This window comes from Grammomys surdaster, unplaced genomic scaffold (genome assembly GCF_004785775.1).
Source record: "Grammomys surdaster isolate TR1022 unplaced genomic scaffold, NIH_TR_1.0 125742, whole genome shotgun sequence".
Lineage (NCBI taxonomy): Eukaryota > Metazoa > Chordata > Mammalia > Rodentia > Muridae > Grammomys > Grammomys surdaster.
The window spans coordinates 436,015-456,405 of record NW_021620574.1 but is presented as its reverse complement, the minus strand read 5'-3'; the positions used below and the strand labels follow the sequence as shown (position 1 = coordinate 456,405).

At 45.2% G+C, this 20,391-nt stretch overlaps 1 protein-coding gene across 1 annotated transcript in view; it reads right to left on the bottom strand.

Annotated features, from left to right (window-relative positions):
* The window catches only part of Lima1 (LIM domain and actin binding 1), a 98,515-nt gene extending 84,420 nt beyond the window's left edge, over positions 1 to 14,095 (bottom strand). Inside the window, exon 1 of the mRNA XM_028788344.1 lies at positions 14,018 to 14,095. The gene's annotated coding sequence lies outside the window, so the exon portion shown is untranslated. The remainder of the gene's footprint in view (positions 1 to 14,017) is intronic.
* Positions 14,096 to 20,391: the final 6,296 nt, after the last annotated feature.

Genomic DNA, 20,391 nt, shown 5'->3' with positions numbered 1-20,391 from the left:
GGTCCAGAAGCCCGGATCTGGTCTGCATCTCTGGCCCGCCTGCCTGTCAGTTCAGGTTAACACAAAGGGTACAGATAATATCTACTTCTGGGCGCCATTAAAACAGTTCCCTAAAGCTTTGTCTTCTGAAGCTTATAGCTCATTGCTAAACTAAGTGTTTGGTAGAAAATGGTGGCTGTATCTGTACGACAGTAAAGATACCTTCTATGTGGGGCTGAGGCTATAACTGAGTTGAAAGACTGTTCACATCCTCATGCTCAAGACCGTGGGTTCCATCCCTAGCACTGCGTAACACTTAGGCATGGAGACACACACCTGGAATCCCAGCCCTTGGGACGCCGTGGCCAGAGGTTCAGAAACGGAAGAGGCCTTTGAGACCACTGAGTGGGAAACAAGGTGATTGCGACCCAATAATCAAGCCCCGAAATTCCTGGAGTCTCTCCTGGAAGGAGAGCGCTGACTTCACAAACCTGTCCTTTGACCTCCAGACACAAGCTGTGGCATTTATGAATGCCCCTCACCCCCAATACACACAGCACAAAATAAATAAACAAAAGTTTAGGTCATCTAGCTATCCTCAGCTACATAGCGAGTTTGAGGTCAGCCTGGGCTACTTGAGAGCCTATCTAAAAAAAAAAAAAAAAAAAAAAAAAAAAAAAAAATCAAAACTAAACAAAACAAACAAAAACCCAATCCCTAATATTTTGCAAGCTATTTTTTTTCTTTCAGTTTTTTTTTTGTTGTTTTTTGTTTTTTTGACACAGGGTTTCTCTGTGTAGCCCTGGCTGTCCTGAAACTCTCTCTGTATACCATGCTAGCCTCAAACTCTTCTTTCTCTGCCTCCGGAGTGTTGGGAACACAGGCTCACAGCAACATGCTTGGCCAAGCTTTTGTTTTGTTTTGTTTCCTTATTTGTTTTCTCCACAGGGTTTGACTCTGATGTTTTGGCTGAACCTGTGCTCACCACAGAGCCCAGAGGCTCCTGTGCTCTTCTTCCTATAGCTGGGAGCAGGGCGTGTGCTACTCTCACGTAATTCCACATGTAGATGTATTTCACTATCACAGTAACACATGCAGAAATGCTCTCACGGTGTATTTAAGTGGCCGAGTAATCTGTATAGAAAGAACCCGAGGCTCCTGTTCATTTAGGGGGCGGGGCTGGAAACAAGATGGCTTCCAGCACAAAGAGAAGCATGTCTGTGGAACACCGGGTGCTTCAGGCTCATCATAACTTATTTCTGTCAGATCACCAATGAAAGAAAGGGTCGGGCTGGTAGCGGCTTAGTGGGAGAGACTGCTTGCATTTCAGAAACCCCAGTCAGGACTGGGCAAGATGGCTCCAAGCCTGATGACCTGAATCCCCCCCCCCCCCGCCCACGCGGGTGGAGAGAGTTCACTCCAATAGCTGTTCCCTGACTCCACACGTGTCCACACACATGTACATACAAGATAATTCAATATTTAAAAAAAAAAACTTTAAAAAAAGAAACCCAAATTAGCTCGTTAGACATATAATTGTGGCAATTTCCATATCTTCTTTGAACATAAAACACAATTTATAGCTTTTAAAAACTCACTTTGATCTGAAATTTGTAGGTCATAAAAGATCACCCAAGAACCTTTCTAATCTTCTTCTCCCTTTAAATTAAACAATCACCGGCTCTAATACATATATGCTTACCCCTCACCTCGCTCCCTAATAGCTAATTTGGTTTTTGTCCCTTTGCTTCCTCCCTGCCCCTCCACTTCGGTTGATAATTAACTCAATGCAAAAGGCAAACAACTCACGGGAGGGTTTTTCAGCAGGTTCGGTTTTATTAAGTGCACAGTCAGAGAAATTGACAGAAAAAGACTGTCAATAATTTCAAATTTAAGACAGAAGTGGAAGAAAATCTACTTGATCAGAGAAGGTTTGGAAACAAACAGCTGACAAGGCTCTTCACATAGACGGTTTTTCCTTTAACCTTGGCACCATTTCATAAGTGACCGTCAGGTGCATCACACGTGTGTGGCACACACAGGGAACACAGTGCTATGCTGGCACTTTCCCTAGTGTTCAACAAAGTCCCACTGTGTAACTGAATATCTTACACCCAGTGGCAGCACTCCCAGCACTTGGGAGGCAGAGGCAGGCAGATCTCTGATTTAGAGGCTAGCCTAGTATATAGAGAAAGTTCCAGGACAGCCAGGGCTATACAGAGAAACCCTGTCTCAAAAAAAAAACAAAACAAGCCAAACTGAGTATCTATCTGCAAACCACATGCTCATAGGTCTTGCCAATGACATGCTTAATTAAGACTCAGCTGGCGGGACTAGAGAGATGGCTCAGTGGTTTAGAGCACTGACTGTATTTCCAGAGGTCCTGAGTTCAATTCCCAGCAACCACATGGTGGCTCACAACCATCTGTAACAGGAGTTCAATTCCCAGCAACCACATGGTGGCTCACAACCATCTGTAACAGGATCTGATGCCCTCATCTGGTGTGTCTGAGACAGCTACAGTGTACTCACATACATTAAATAAATAAATAAATAAATAAATAAATAAATAAATAAATCTTAAAAAAAAAAAAGACTCAGCTGGGGGAGTCGGCACACACCCTTAATCCCAGCACCCAGGAGGCAAAGGCAGGAGGATCTCTGAGTTCTGGACTTGCTCTACAGAGTTCCAGGATAGCCAGGGCTACCCTGTCTTGCCAGGGTTGGGGTCAGGGGAAGGCTATGGAAACACACCTTATGTTAGGAGGGTCCTAAACTGCTCCTGAAGACAGAACCTCCTTACCCAGCCTGTGTCCTTAGTAATTAGTCAAGATCCCTCCAGACACAGGCCTTCTTAGTTTCACTATTGGCCATTTACAGGAAAGGCTTGGCTTCAATTATCCTTATCTGAAATTTTAGATGGCTTTTTTTCAGAGCTTGTTCAATCTGAAGAGCCAGTTCAGATAATGGAGCCAATTCCTTCAAGCAGGAGAATTAAACAGACTTAATGAAACGTGACTCTCTTCAATCAAGCTCTCTAATCTTGCCTTCCTGTGAAAATCTGAGAGGAGGAACACAGGACAGTGCTTTAACCAAGGGTAAAAACAGCTAGGGTGGTCCTGTAAGGAATCATCAAACCACATGGCCACGCAAGGCACACAAGCCATGCAAGCCACAGAAGCAGTAACACTAGGCAAAGCCCCAAAAATGATGCTCCATACCTTTTTTCTTAGAGATTAATTACAAATATACTAATATAGATGTTTTGGGTTTGCCCCCCACCTCACCCTTTTATGGGTATGAATGTTGTGCCTGCATGTATGGCTGTTCATCGTGTGCATGCAGTACCTGTGGAGGTCAGAAGAGGGCATCAGATCTCTTGGAGCTGGAGTCATAAATGGTTCTGAATCACCATGTGGGTCCTGGAAATGGAACCCATGTCCTCTGGAAGAGCAACCAGCACTCTTAACCGCTGAACCGTCTCTCATCTCTGAGCTTCTTGTTTTGTTTTTATATAACCCATGATAGCCTCGAACTTGGCATGTAGCCATGATGACCTTAAACTCCTCTCTTGTCTATCCTCTGCATCCAGGAGGGAGCTACATTCAGCATTAATAGCAGTAGCTTAATTGAATTGTAATTTTGTCTCTTAATACGGATGGACATGCCCTTCAGTTAACATGGAAAAGTCAACTTCACCGGGTCTCAGTTGTTTTAAAATCTTTGCCTATGTATTGTGAGTATGAATGCACATGAGTGTATATGCATGTGAACACTGTATACAAGCATGTTTGTGTGAGATTGCAGGCATGTATGTATGATAGCACTAATGTATGAGGTCAGAGGTCAACCTCAGATATATGTCTCTACTTTCTACCTTCTTTGAGGCATGGTCTCTCTCTCTCTCTCTTTTTCTTCCAGGGTCTCTTGTCTCTGCCTCCCATCTTCCCATAGGAACATCGAGGTTACAGGAGAGATGCTCAGTGTGGTTTTTTGGGTTCTGGGAATCCAAACTCAGGTCCTCAAGTTTGTGTGGCAGGAGCTTTGAAGAAGTCTCAAGCTCTTCGTTTAAAAACCAGATATTAGGGCTGGAGAGATGGCTCAGTGGTTAAGAGCACTGACTGCTCTTCCAGAGGTCCTGAGTTCAAATCCCAGCAACCACATGATGGCTCACAACCATCTCATAATGAGATTCGATGCCGTCTGAAGATAGCTACAGTGTACTCATAAATAAAATAAATAAATCTTTTTTAAAAAAAAGGGATTTAAAAACCAGATACTAGATGACACAAATATTCTGAGGGTTTACGTGAGAGGAAAAAAGCAAAAGCGCTTTGAAAAGTTAAGCTGCCATGGAAGGCATCTGTGGAATAAAATCTGAGGCCGACGTCAGGGAAAGCACGGAATTACAAAGTAAGGCCACCTAGTAATGAAAACAGGAAAAGGTAGAAGTCAGTCAGTTACCTGAGGCACGAGGTTACACCTGGGCTCCCAGGACTAGGGAGACTGAAGCAGGAGGACAGCTGTGAGTTCAAGATCATGTGGGGGAGGGGGAGCAGAGGGGAAGGGGAGAGGAAAGAGAGAGAGAGAGAGAGACAGAGACAGAGACAGAGACAGACAGAGACAGAGACAAGGGGGAAGAAAAACAATTGGTATAATGTCAGGTTTAATTATTTGTAAGTAAGCAAACCTGATTCACAGCTACTGTCGAAAAGCATTTCTACTTGGTCTCATTCCAATTAAGTAGAGGGAATTTCAGCATTCCTGGGGGGCTCTGGATAGTTTCTTCCCCCGAGGGGAAAGCAGAAGTCTGTTGGTTCCTGAGGCTTTTACCCACTGGATTCCAGGTTTTTAAAGGGTAATGAGAGAGCGGGCAATGGTGGTGCTTTCCTTTAATTCCCCTCCCCACCCCCCGCAGAGGGAAGCAGATCTCAGTGAGTTCAAGGTCAGCCTGGTCTACAGAGTGAGTTCCCGGACAGCCAGGGCTACACAGAAAAGTCTCGACAAATGAAACAAACAAAGGAGAAAAAATTAGAGGCTAGTGAGAGGCAGAAGCAACGTATTGTCTCAGTTGCAACTCAACTCAGGGCGCAGACGCGCAGGCGCACACAGCAGCAGCAGACCAGTGTCCTGATCCTGGCATCACCTTGGAAATCTGCACCAATGGAACCAAATCCCAGCTGCCACTGTACCCTTTGTCCTACAGAAATCCTCAGAGGGTGGCACCTGATGTGAACTCACATGGAACTCCTAGAGCCGTTGTCCACTTACAAGATAATGCCACACCTCTTTGGACTGCAAACCCACAGAAGACTCATTAAAAGTCTATCTTCAATGCTTATTCATTTGCTCAGCAAATATCTACTGACTCTTACCACTCAGGGCAGAGTCTGCGGCTCAGAGTTAACAATGATAGGCGAAGTCTCTCTTCTCAGGAAACTTCCATTCTGCTGGAGAATCGAGACAAACGAAGGACGTGACTGGGGCAGGCAAGCGCACCAAGGGTAACTGGCGTATTGCGGGGAAGGGGACAGAGGCTCTGGAGCCGCTCCAGAAAGCCTCCTGATGAATGACATTTGAGCGGAATGCAGAATGAGGGGGAGGATACAGGCAGCCAGCCAGGGGAAAAGACGAGGAGAATGTTCTAGGCAAAGGCCCTGAGGCAGGAATAAAATTGCTAGGGAGTGAGCTAAGAGGGAAGGACAAGATGACTAAGAGAGTGGCAGCCAGGTTCAACGTGGACTTACGGGCAGTCAGAAAGGACTTTAACTGCTATATAATACAATGGATGCAAGATAAGATATATTTCATATACTTCGAGTATCTGATTACTCACTGTGTGCATTACAGCTACAATGAAACAGAAAGCCTCTTTCGTACAGCGCTCGTAATCTTTCAAGGAAGCAATAATTCTGCAAGTGGCAAGGTGAGAAATGAAACAAAAATAAAATGACAGTCACTGACTCAAAAGTCCATACTAGAATATGCCTGTTGAGGATTTTTTTTTTAAGTCGCGTTTTATTTGGATTCTTAAGAAACAGGGGTTCATCAGGAATGGGGTGGGAGCAGTGGGAGGCTGTGGGAACCGCAAAGGCACGGAGGCAGGAAGGGAACCGGGCGGGTCCAGGAAATAATGAATCACTTGCTGTGGTGCCAGGTGGGTGGGTAGTGCGAAGAGATAAGCCTGGAGAAATACTCTGGGGCATCTTGAAGGACGTGCACTAAGATTTAGACAGTATCCTTGGGTACTGGCTCCCTGGAGCGTCTAGAAGACTCTAGAAGAACTGCTCAATGTCACATTCCCACACATATCCCCCAGAGGTCTAGGTGGGACTCGAGAACCCATATTTGACCTCTCCCAAGCAGTGCTCACCCAGGAGATCTGGGAAGCCATGTTTTGACAAGTCCACGATCTTGACTTTTTGTTTTTGTTTTTGAGGCACCCCTGCTGGACTGCAAAGGGAAAGCCTCAAGGGCTCTGGCAAAAAATAAAAAATTAAATAAATGAAGACCAAAATAAATGAAAAACTGAAAGAAAAGTTGTCCTTTGACCTCCATGTGAGCACTGTGGCCTACTTGCACACATACACAAACAATAAAATAAATTTTAAAAAGTTAAAAATTAAGAGGGAAATAAAAAAGAATATTTATCTTATGTATCATTTTTTTAAGCTTCTTCCTTATTTCTTTGAGATAAGTTCTTCTTACAGCCCTGGCTGTCCTTGAACTCACCATCCTCCTCCTCTCAGTCTCAGCTGAATGCAGGACTTCCAGGCATAAGCAACCACCACGCTCAGCTCAAAGAGTAACAATTCTGGAAGTGAGCTTTCTACAAATCACAAAGTAAATACTGAGAACAGCTTCTACTTGGAACAGCAAACATTGTCCAATAACTGACATGGCAACATAAACCCTCCTGTCGGAGTGAGACCTGGTTCCTAGCCACCAGACAGGATAGGGTTTGTGGGCCAGGCCAGCATGGCTCTTCCAGCTCAGTCTACGGGCTTCCCAAGGGTCAGTCTATGGGAGTACCTGAAAGCATTGCACCGCTTTTCATTTTAGCTTCTGTAGTCTTGAAAGTTAAAGGGCTAAACTGATTATCTCAGGGTTCTATGAAGACTTACTCAAGGGGAACCTGTCTTTACTGCATCCAATCTTCCCTAGGGAGTCTGGGACGGGGAGCTGGGTGGGACAGGCCTAGAAGTGACTCCAGAATGGCTTTACAGAGTGGACTTTGGGATCAAGAGCCCAACCCTTTCCCCTTACTTGTCAATGAGTGACTTGACCGGGATCACCTACTAGGTGGGTCCCTAGCTCTGTCTGCACAGAGCTTTTAGCACACCACAGCCTTGACTTCTGACACTTTCCACTTTTTCAACCCACTCATTCCGTCTGGTCGGAAAGCCCATCTTTCCCCCATGACCTCAACACTCCAAATAAATGAAAGAAGTGAGGACCAGATAAAAACGAGAAGTAGACTGACCAAAAGGCAAGTCACGGAAAGAGAGAGAGAGAGAGAGAGAGAGAGAGAGAAAGAGAGAGAGAGAGGGAGAGAGAAGAATGTGATAAATTCTCAGTGGGTAGAAATTAAGGAAAGACAAGTAGGCCAGGGTGATACAATCTGTAATCTCAGCAGCCGAGGCCCACTTCATTCAAGGCCAGCCGCGCCTACGGTGTATGACTCTGTTTCAGAATAAAGTGAATAAATACATATAGATTGAGTCAACTGCGCTTATCAAATTAGCAAAGCTTAAAAAGTAATATTCAATATTAGCAAACATGCAAATGCAGGGCACTCACACCACTACAGGTGAGAAAGCCCTGCTGAGTTCCTGTCTTGATTTCCTTCGGTGATGGGCACTGCTGTGGACAATAGTGATCTTAACTGAGACAAGGCCTGAATGGAAGGCACATTTACCTACTGAGCTGTCTCACCAACCTCTTTTTACTTATTATTCTCAGACTTAGTAAGTTGCCCAGGCTAGCCTTGTATGTACTTTGTAGCTCAGGATTGCCTTGAACTTGCAATCCATCTGCTTCAGTGTCTAGAGGAGTTAAGAATACAAAACTACACCATTAAGCCTCACTTGGCACAGTGCAGTCAACATCCACTAAGCTGAATGTACTGGCGGAAGCTGGCAGGCTCAGCACTTGGGAGGTAGAAGCAGGAGAACCAGGAATTCAAAGCCAGCCTGGGCTATATGAGATCCAGTTTCAACATTTTAAAAAAAATTATTATTGATAATAGTATTGTTGTTACTGCTAAGTTGTAGCAAGGTAGACCGTGACAGGGTATTAGAGAGAAATCATGGGAGAGCATGTTCAGACAGACAGGCTCACACATTGAAGACTATGTGGGGTCAGGGCACAGCTAAGTGGTGAAGAGCCCAAGCAGCTCCTCGTACAGAAAAAGTTATGGAAGGAGGTTTCAGTGAGCTACAGGGTGTCAAAACTGAAGCACTGACTCCAACTCTGTTTCCCTCCTAGACAGTATAGATGCTTAACGGTGGGGGGAGGGGCTGGGCTTGGAGCCTAAGCCTGCGATGTACTGTTGCCACAAAACTATCCTCTGTTTACGCTAAACTTACAGTCCGTGTGATTTTATTTACTACACTTGAGCATGTGAAAAATACAAGGAGAAGATTCTTATTATAATCAGGAAGTCAATCCACATGGTTGGAGAGGCCCATTTAGAAAGACTACGTATGTTTCAAAAACGAGTTTTTATTCACTCACATTCTAGAAAAATCTTTCTGACGTGACTGTGCTCTAAACCTAGGAGGTACATACAGGCCTGAAGCTGAAGCACCATTAGGCCGTCACCATGGTGCTGAGACTACGGAGGTGCTTCCAAGGTCACAGAATTTTCAACTTGGGAGAACAGTGTGTCACCTGTCCCATACTCCAAAATAAGGGTTGTTTTTGGTTTTTTTGTTTGTTTGTTTGTTTGTTTGTTTTTCAAGACAGGGTTTCTCTGAGTAGCCCTCATTGCTCTGGAACTCATTCTGTAAACCAGGCTGTCCTGGAACTCACAGAGATCCACCTGCCTCTGCCTCCCAGCAGGCATGGGCCACCACCACTCAGGCGAGCAGCATGATTATACTTACATGCCACCAAATGAACAACTCCCACTTTTTAAACAGTTGTGTGTGCACGTGGGTCGGATGCTGTGCAGCTGGAGTTGCCCCTCGTGGAGAATGGAATGGCCACCCAGAATGTCTTAAAGTGACAGGAAATCATTGCAGATGCTAGCGCATGGACTGCTGTTCAATGAGGTCCCCTACTTCTAATGAAAAGCAGTCTTCAGTCAGCAATCATTGGAGACTGGAGAGATGCTCAGTGGTTAAGGACCCCAAGCTCTTCCAGAGGCCCCAAGATCCGTTCCCAGGACCCACATCAGGCAACCTAGAACATCCTGTAAATCTAGACCCAGGGAGATCTGATGCTTTTGGCCTCTTTGGGCACCTGTATTCACATGCATAACTACCCCACCCCAAATACACAGAGTTAAAGATAAAAATAAAGCCGGGCGGTGGTGTCGCACGCCTTTAATCCCAGCACTTGGGAGGCAGAGGCAGGCGGATTTCTGAGTTCGAGGCTAGCCTTGTCTACAGAGTGAGTTCCAGGACAGCCAGGGCTACACAGAGAAACCCTGTCTCGGAAAAAAAAAAAAGATTAAAAATAAATCTTAAAATTCATTTTTGACTCTCAGGACTTCTACATCCAGCCACAGAATAAACATATCAGAATGATCCCTCTAAAGGTATCATTTACCAAAAACCCTCAACCTCAATAATAAAGCAGAAACTACATAAAGCCACTAATTTGTTACTAAAAGCCTCAAGAGCCTATGTCAAGTGACTTAACCACACCTTGAGGTTACTGTGCACAGTCTGCAATGGAGTGTTTTACCTTTCTATAGAAAGCATAGTTAAGGGGCTGGAGAGATGGCTCAGTGGTTAAGAGCACTGACTGCACTTCCAGAGGTCCTGAGTTCAAATCCCAGCAACCACATGGTGGCTCACAACCATCTGTAATGAGATCTGATGCCCTCTTCTGGTGTGTCTGAAGACAGCTACAGTATATTCATATATAATAAATAAATAAATCTTTAAAAAAAAAAAAAAAGAAAGCATAGTTAAAGATCCCCAGCCACCTTCTAAAGGTTAGTCTCTTCTTGTATAAATTATGTTAAGGACAAAGTTAAGCATTTCCAATCTGTAGAATGAAGACTCTTCCATTTAAATGAATGTCATCTATCCTGCAGTAATATGGAACGAAGAAAGCTTGGAAACTGGGGCCCCGCTTGATGCCTCAGGAGGCAGAAGTTCCTGCCTCCAAGCATGGCAACCTGTTCAGTCCTCAAGACCCACACTGTGGAAAGACAGAGCTGATTCCCACAAGTTATCCTCTGATAGCCACAGGCATGCCATAGCATGGATTTGCACACACACATACACACATTCACATACACATACACACATTTACACACACACTCATACAAACACACAAAACCACAAACCTACACATATATACACTCATATACACACTCATACACATACACACACATACACTCACACACATATACACATACACAGTCACATACATATTCACACAATGTACATACAAACACACTCACACACATACACACATGCATACAAACACACATACACTCACACACACATTCACACACATACAAAATAAATCTAATTTAAAACTAAAACAAGAGGACATTTTTCCCCCAATATGTGGTCGTCATTTATAGCAAAGATGCCTAGTGGTCTCCCACACTCGACATTTCTCCCTATGTGTGTATGCATTTGACAAGCCTTTGGCATAGAATTTTAAAGTTAACTACATCTGATTACAGCTGACTGGTGGAACCCTCAGAAAAATTAAAATTATATTTGAAACATTCTAATACACATTTATAAACATTCAAAATACATAATACGTGCAAATTAGCCTGATGTCTTTACAAAACTTTCTATCAGCAAACACTTTCCAGAGCACAAAGGAGATGAGCCAAGCAACACCAAAGAACTATGTTCATTGAACACAGCCACTCAAACCCATACGGCAACTACCATATTCACATCAACTCAATGCCTTTGTTATAAAACATAAGACAGATCCTATAAGGAAGACCACATCATGTCCATCCTGTGTGTATTAGGGCCTTGCTAAACAGCCGGGAATGCTGGTGCACACCTACTGGTCTTCTGGAGGATGCAAGCAAGAGGTGTAGGAGTTCAAGTCTAGCCTCTGCTACATAGCAATCTGAAGCTAGCCTGACCTCCATGAGACATAATCCCCCCGAAACCCAAAACCTAAACAAAAGCCTGCTGTCACATGAAGGGTTTTCAAAAGTGACCACAAGTCTCAGATCATCAGATCATCAAACTTCCCAAAGAGTCCTCAAAGGCACAGAGCTTTTCCCCTGGCTGGCATAAGACAGGACATGCTTTATACTCTGTGTGTGCATGAGCTGGGGATTGAACAGTCTCTCGCACATGCTAAACCCACTCTCTACCGCTGAGCTACACCCAGAGTCAACACGAGGCGTTTGAAGGGCACCTCTGCAGCAAACAGTGTCTCCACTGTTGATGGAGCTGTTTTCACTTCTGAGCCTTCTCTTCCTACAATTATTAGGTTGAAACTTGGCCCCACCTTTAACTAGAGTTGGGAACAAAGCCTGAATGTACCAAGTCAAACAAAGTTATACAATGAGGTCATTTTTACAAAATGACACTACTTGGCTCATGTTGACAGCATACTGTCTCGGCCCAGAGACTCGACATACAGATCGGGGACTACCTGACAACTCGGCTTCTGAGTCTAACACATTAACAGTGAGAACCCCTCCTCTAACCATTTACTGAATTGCTGGAGAATTAAACAGGCTCTGATCCCATTTTCAAAAGGCTGAGAGTTGACTGACCAAAGACAAGGCTTAAGTATAAGTATACGGTGTAAGTATTCGGCAGTGGGGTGCCTTACTAGCAAGCTCATTCCCCAGGGGTCAATACACCCAGGAAACCTGGGAGGTTTTCTGAGGCTGGGTTCAGAGAGAGAAGAAATACCAAAACAATAACAGCAAATGATTCCACCAATACTCTAAGCTGTATCTGTGGTGTTACCTAACCCATTTAATTGTAGGCTCTCTAAGGGTAGGAGTTTTGCAACTTTGAATCCACAAAAGAATGGGTATAAAAGTCACTGGGAAAAAAAATATGTTTTGTCCCCTCAAGAATTCCTAACATAACTTAGTACCGTGTTATATTATTCTACCAACGCACATATATGTGCATGCAGACCTTTAAAAACAGGTAACCTTTTTTCTAGGCTGGGAAAATGCCTTATCAGGTAAAAGGTGCCATGAAGCCTGACACCTTGAGTTCAATCCCTGGAACCCATATGATGAAGAAAAGAACAGACTCCCACTGTTCTCTTCTGATCTACATACAATGCACATGCATACATATACACAATAAATAAATGTAAAAAAGCAAAAGAGAGAGAGAGAGAGAGAGAGAGAGAGAGAGAGAGAGAGAGAGAGAACTTTTCTGGGGTGGCAAGATGGCTCAGAAGATGAAAATGTTTGTTGCACAAGTCTGAGGACCAGAGTTTAATCCTCAAATCCCAAGGTAGAGAGAACCAACTCCTATAAGCTATCCTCTGACCTCCACATGCCTGCCATGGCATGCTGGTTGGTATTCACTCGCTCGAGCACACATCACACAAATGGTAATTTTAAATATATATATTGAAGGTCAGGGACAGTGAAGCACACTTTAAATCCTAACATTCAAGATGCAGAGGCAGCCACATTTTGGCCAGCCTAGCCTAGATAGCCAGTTCAAGGCTAGTCGGGAATTCTTTAAAGAAGCAGAACGAGGAAGACCAAGAAGAGAAGAAAAAGAAGGAAGAAGAGGAGGAGGAGAAGCCAACCACAGTGGGGGAGGAGGTGGAGGAGGAGGAGGGAAACGAGGAGGAGGAGTTGTTCTTCCCTGCTAACTTTTTTTTCCTTTTGGTTTTTTGAGACAGGGTTTCTCTGTGTAGCCCTGGCTGTCCTGGAACTCACTCTGTAGACCAGGCTGGCCTCGAACTCAGGAATCCGCCTGCCTCTGCCTCCCAAGTGCTGGGATTAAAGGCGTTCGCCATCACTGCCCGCTAACTTTATAGCTTTTTTAAGGATGTCTAAACATGATCACACTTGGTCGGCCATAGACTGACTGGAACACGTATTTGTACCAGTAACTATGTAGATAAAAAGTAGCCCACTTACCCAGTTAGGCGCAAGAGATGATCTGTCTTCCAAAGCGCAACCTCTTAAAAACATAACCTCAGAGTCTTTGGCTAACTTGTAAAGTCAACAGAACCATTTGGATTAAGCAAATTTTTGAAAGCTGGAATTAGTTGCAAGACAATAGCAGATCAGTATCTCTCACCAGGATCAGCTAAACTCATTGTTGTGAGCACCAATAAGGAGACTAGGACGGGTGCCAGATGGTTCGCTCCTAGCACCCACAACTTCAAGCTCCAGTGTGTGTGGCCAGGGGTGTACAGTTACCTAATATTAACACCTACGGATGTGAGTGAGCGGCGGGTCCCAGCTCATGTACAATAGCGATTTGGGAAGGACACAGCAAGTAGGAACTGTTCGGAAGGATGTTAAGTCTTAATCAGAGTTCATCTGGAGGAATGGAAGGGAGAAAAACTGGAGAAGGAACAGCCGCGTGGAAGAAGGAAAGAGTTACTGGATTACCTCCCTGAGAGGGAGTTTTGACTTCTGATGAAATGCCACTTTCCCTCTATCCTGTGGGAGACCAGGGACCCGGGCAGCGAAGGCTCAGCCCCTCGGACTTCCCAGAAGGGAGCGCGGAGCATGGGAGGCTCCTCCAACGTGGACCCCCAAGGGGCGAGGCTCCTGCTCCTGCTCCCCACCGCCTCAAAATACGCGGGGAGAGTGCGGGGCGCAGCCAGGGTCTCCGCGCGCACGCAGGCTGCGGAGGGCGAGGCGAGAGGAGGCGCTTACCTGACTGGAAAGCCGTCGGGGCTCGGCGCTGCCTCGGTCCTGCGCTCCGTCTGCCCAGCGCACCTGTCGCTACTGGGCTGCAGCACCTACAGCTCCGCGGCCCCGCCCCGGCCCTGCTCAGGGCCCCGCCCCCTGCCGCGGAGGCGCGCACGTCCCCCGCCTCGCGCGCGGCCTTGGGGCGAACGTGCTCGCTCCCGGCGGCGTGATCAACTCGTGACCGTAGCGTCGCCCTAGCAGCCGTGCTGTTGCAGGGGGCGTGGTTCCTGTGTCAGCCTCCAACCGGGTCGTTCCCTTTCTGGCTCACCCTATCTCTCTCTGACTAGAGATTGCAGCAGTCTGATCTGAGACTCAAGTCTGGTCTAAGTGCAGCTTCAGGGGAGTTCCTGGTGCTGTCGGAGTAAGTTCTGTGGAAAGGTATTTTGCAAGAGGCCATGCCCCGTGCTGCAAAGAGCTGCCAAAGAGACCTGGCTCAGACTACATTGAATCACTTCACCTCAGTGGACCTGAGTTTCCTCAGGAAAGGATAGGATGAGATAAGAGTAGGTGGTGTCCAAGTTCTCCAGGAGCTGTGGTTTGGTTTTTTTTTTTTTTGGCAACGACGGGAAGTTTTCCTTTATTTTCCTTTGAGACAGAGGAGGGTCACATCAGATACAGCTGAGATTAGCCTGGAACTCACTGTGTAGCTGAAGTGAACTTTGAGCTGTTAGCTCACAACTGCCTGTAACTCGAGCTCCTGGGGATCTGACACCATTTTCTGGCCTCCATGAGCAACTGCACACATAGTACACACTCACACACATATATGCAAACATATTAATAAGATAAAGACAAATCTTTTTTGAAAAGAGACTATAAGAGAAGGGTAGTAGCACACACCCTAGAGTGGATTCCAGCTTCTCAACACTGTCTGCAGGAGCTGTTTCTGGGATGGGAGGAACTGAAGAGGCCGTGAGGAGGCATTGCATTTGGCCATCTGGCCCTCACATTCTTGATCCACCACCATTCCTTTCTGTATGATGCCCTCTGATAGTATCATTTCCTGAGGTATAGTCACATACCAAACGAAAGGAATTCTGAGAGTTTTCATGTGAGTGTTGATTAAGTATTATAAGGGCCCCTGGTAGAAAGATCTGTACAACTCCTAAAGCAGCCACTGGCCAAGGTCCCATGACACATTACCTTCATCCTGGCACCCAGAGGACTGAGGTAGGATTGTTGCCTTCAGTCCCTGGGTGTCTTGTGTTATAGAGTGAGAATAACCCAAAAAGAACAAAACAAAATAACTTACAAAACACTGTTGATGAAAGAGTTTTAAGGAATTGAACAAGTACCAACAACAGAATATCATTCATATATCTAACCTAGACTGATTTCTGGATAAAAATACTGAAGAAGAAAAACTTCAGACAAATTAACTTTATTCAAACATTAAAAGTTTTTTTTTTAAATAAGATATCAGCAAACTGCTCTGACAGCTAGGGAAATGAACTTAATAAGCCAATCCAGGAAGTAATGATATCGGCTTTGCCTTATTTGATACGGTCACGTGGCCGCTCCCTAGTTATATAACCATCTGACTGGTTGGCTGTTTGTGAATGGCCGTCTCAATTCAGAGTTAATCAGTTAGAAGGACTTTCTGGTACAAAAATAACTGTAGGCTAATGGCCTGCCTATTTTGTGTGAACACCATCAAGCTAATAATCCAAGGGCTGAGAATATAGCTCGGTGACAGAGCGTTAGCCCAACATAAACAAGGCCTTGGACTCAGTCTCTCACCTGTAAACACCAGCACTTGGGAGGCTCAGACCCTGTCAAAAAACAAAACAGAAAAGATGACCAGACAACATAGAAGCACAACAGCACTGTTTGTGTTCTCTGTGTGCTAGAACCCAACATAGATGAGAATGTTAAAGAGTATGTTACCAATATGGGACCATACTTCAGCAAATGCTTTCTGTTGTATATGAAATCCCCTCAGTAGAAAACACAGGACCGAGCCAATAAGGAGTCCATTCTCCACAACAACAATATGTGGCCTGTGTTAGGGGCTTTAAATCTTGTTTCAGACACTTACCTACTAGACCACTAACTCCCAAAGGGTCTTTTTGAAAGTATAGGTGGTAACACCACAGGAGGCTTGCATTTGCAGTGCTAATGCTAAACTACCAGGGTTTTTTTTTTAAAAAAGATTAATTTATTTATTTTATGTATATGAGTACACTGAAGCTCTCTCTCTTCAGACACACCAGAAGAGGGCATCAGATCCCATTACAGATGGTTGTGAGCCACCATGTGGTTGCTGGGAATTGAACTCAGGACCTCTGGAGGAGCAGACAGTGCTCTTAACCACTGAGTCATCTCTCCAGCCCACTCAAGTGGCACCAACCTTGACTTCCAGATGGGATGGGACACCTGTAAGAGTCTACTATCATAAATCAGAAGGTAACCTGGGAGGAGCTGCCACTGGTGACTAGTGCCATTGAAAACCTGCTGTTGACAGCACCATCTCCTCCAGGAGCGCCAGCTACTGCTGGACCCACTTTAGCTGCTGGCTGTCTCACACCTGGGACCTTTACTAACCTAATCCAAACAGCCATGCAGGAGCTACAGCTTCTGGTGGTGACTGGTCTAGAGCGGACCACAAGCTCTTCACAGAGCTGTCAACTCGCCTGCCATCTTTCCTTGGTGCTATATGGACATTGCCATCCCCAAAACAGCCACAGCTCAGTGGGTCTGATGGTAGATTGTAGCCCAAGAAGTTCTGCGCGTAGCAAACATATATAGACCCATCTCCTGTGAGCACCCATGAGAGGTCATGCCTCATCTACATTTCCATGGAGATCCTGAAGAGACTGGGAAGGAAGAGCAACCCACTGCTAAAAAGGCTAGGACCAAGATGTTTCAGGGGCTGAAGAGATGGCTCAGCAGTTAAGAGCACTGACTGCTCTTCCAGAGGTCCCGGGTTCAATTCCAAGCAATGGAATTAATCCCATGGTTAGTACACTTAGAGACTAATGGTTAGTACACGGGTCAGACATGTTCGTCTGATCCCAACCATCTGTAACGGGATCCAGTATCTTCTTCTGGTATGTCTGACTGTACTCACATACATAAAACAAAAAATCTTTTTAAAAAATCTCAAAGATTATTTACACACACACACTCAGTTTCAGGGCAAATAGACCACACCAGCTTCTAAAGTCATTGCTCTTAGCCAGAGGTGTCAGTCTAGTCCAAAGAAATGTAGGTGCTTATCTGAGTAAAGACTGGAGGTCCTGGCCAGCCTCCGAGGACTGTCTGCAGCACCCACTGTATACTGCTATACTGTATACTGTATACTGTATACTGCTCAGGCTACTACACGGGGGGGGGGGGGGGAGTTGGAACAATGTGGTCATAAACTGTTCTGTAGACAGTTAAGCAAAATGGAGAGGAAGAGGAGGATGAAAACAGTCTGTGAAAACTGAAAAGCATGTGGCTTTAGTAGTGAATAAAGTCGAGCCAGGCATGGTGGCACAAGCCAGTAATCCCAGCACCCAGGAGACAGAAGGAAGATCATAGATCACTATGAGTTTAACACATGCTGGGGCTACATGAGACCCTGCCTCAGTGAAACAACCAAACCAAACCAAATAACTGAAATTTTAGTGTAAGTATTTGGAAAGTGAACTTAATTATATCTGTCCTGGTGGTGCTTGTATAATAACTGGTAATGCTGGAGTGTCTGTGTGACAGCGCTCCCCACACTCCCCTAGCAAACACCAACAGGATTCAGCAGCCGCAGTCCAGTCAACTCAGCAGTCACCACTCATGAATCAGCAGTGGCAGTTTGATCCAGAAGAAACCATGAGGCTCTGCCAAACTGTTCTAAGCCGGCAGAAGCGGCAAGAATGTTACAAGAAATACTTTGTTACTCTGTATGAAGTTATGACAAAGATCAGCAACTCGATGTAAGGCAAATCAATACTTGAGCATCATCAGCAGAGACTACAGAGGTGAACCAATGCCAGAGCCTCCTCACACTGTCTGTGGGGTCATATTTACATCCTGACATCACAAGTCCTCTCACGTGTCTGCTTCAGCAGATCATCCTCTTACCCGTCTGCCCCAGAAGAACATCATATGACATAACTGAGTTTCCAAAGAAACCAGAAATTTCTACTTCAATAGGGACTCTGAGGCCAGCCTAGGATACGGGAGACCCCGAGTCATACATCAACAAAAGTGTAGTCTAATAAGCATTTGATAGCAAGAAAAAAAATATTACAATTATCTACAGTGCCTGACATTGCATTCTTGGGAAGGTGGCTTAATACCAGGACCTGTCCCAACAAGTGACTGACCTCCTGGCCTGGAACTAGGCAAGATGGTCACTGAGAAGTTCACCAGGAAACCACTGTCATCATGGAAGAAAGCCTCAGAGGGGGAAATGCTGTATCACTCAGGGCTTGAGGAAACTGAACACAGCTTGAAGGCGCTGCTCATCGGATCAGCATGTGTAAGATTGCCCGATGCAGGGTCACTGTGGTGACCCAGTTCCCTGTTTGCCCTGCAGGGGTAAAAGGGAAAGGGTTGTACTACGATTTCTGCACAATTGGTACTGGTCGTAGGATCAGACCACATTATCACCGTTGACCCATACGCCTATCAGATCCAGGGATCCATGGTTACACCCTGGAGATGACTCTACAAGAGCCTGCAGTTCCACAGTAGACTCAGGGGAGCATCCCCGAGTGGAGGAATTGTGACATCCTTCCCTGGGTGCAGGGAAACCAAAAGAGTCACCTCAAGTGTAGACAGCTTGACTGTGGGATTTGCTTTGATTGGTGAAGAGGAAAAAAGCAACTGAAGTGACTCCATGGTTTTAATGAGTGTGGAAGAGTCATCATGATGGGTGATACAGCTCACACGTGTGTATCACACGCTCTCCACTGTGTCACTAGTTAATGCTGTCCTCATGGGACCTTCCCCTGGCAGCTATTTCTAGGATACTTCATTGCTGCCTTTATCACAATGCTCCTACAAGAGAGAAAAAGAAAATGTTGCCCCAAGATGGAAGTCGTGTTTCAGTGACTGTGGCTGAGGCCATCTTAAGAACACATAGTGAGGAATCTGTGTCCTGTCTGTTCCTGTGCCTCTCTAGAATGGGGAGGCCTCTTTCAAGTTCTCTCTGTTTTCATTTGCTGCTTTAACACTGGGATTCAGCACTGCTCAGGTTATCATTGGTAAACGCACCCAGTCTCTGTGTCTACAGCACGACAATTTCTTTCCAGTTTTGTAGAGGAACGTAAACCGTGTAAGACTATACTTTGTCTTCTTCTAATTTTTTTATTTTTTGAGATAGGATTTCTCTGTGTAGTCCTTTTAAGTCCTGGGACTCACTCTGTAGATCAGGCTGGCCTCAAACTCAGTCACCTGCTTCTGTCTCTGGAATGCTGGGATTGACAATATGTACTACTATGCTTGGCTGTTTTTATCTTCTGAGGTGATTGTTGTTATTGTGGTAGTGGCGGGCAGAGAGGGTATGTGCATTGAGATAAGTTCTCGCTATGAAGCTCTGGCTGTCCTGTAACTCATTCTCTAAACCATGCTGACCTCAAACTCACAACGATATGCCTGCTTCTGGCTTCCAGGCCCTGAGATTTTGTTGTTTGTTTGAGGCGACAGTTCTTAAAGTATAAGGTCCAAGTGTGGACATTCACCACTGCCAAAAGCAGCTTCAGGTGAAAGCCTTCTGTTTAAATACATAGTGAAAATGTCTCTGAGCATTTGGGTGAAGCTCTAGGTAGCCCTTTACTTCAGCATGAACCTTAGAAAATTCCTAACACTGGCCAGGATGTGCCTTGTGTGAACAAATCTAGATCAACCCCAACAAACCAGACACCCCGCAACTGAATCAGACATGATGATGCACGCCTGTTATCATATACTTGGGAGGTAGAGGTTCCAGGTCTGGGCTGGATAAGGGAGTTTGTTCTCACTGTCTACCGCCTAGATCATGGAGAATGAACTCAAATCATCAGACTTGGCTGTGTCTTTACCATTGAGCCTTGCCTCTGACCTTGGGTATTCTACTTTTTTTGAATCAACTTTGATTGAGCCTAAGATTGTCACTGGTAACATTTGTTATTTTTTGTAGAGTTCAGCCATAGAAAAGACAATGTAATTTGTATCATCCTTATACTACATGTCTTAATCAGGGTTTTTTTTTCTTTTTTTGCACAAAATATCATGACCAAGAAGCAAGTTTACACTTCCACATTTCTGTTTAATCACCAAAGGAAGTTAGAACTGGAACTCAAGCAGGTCAGGAAATAGGAGCTGATGCAGAGGCCATGGAGGGATGTTACTTACTGGCTTGCTTCCCCTGGCCT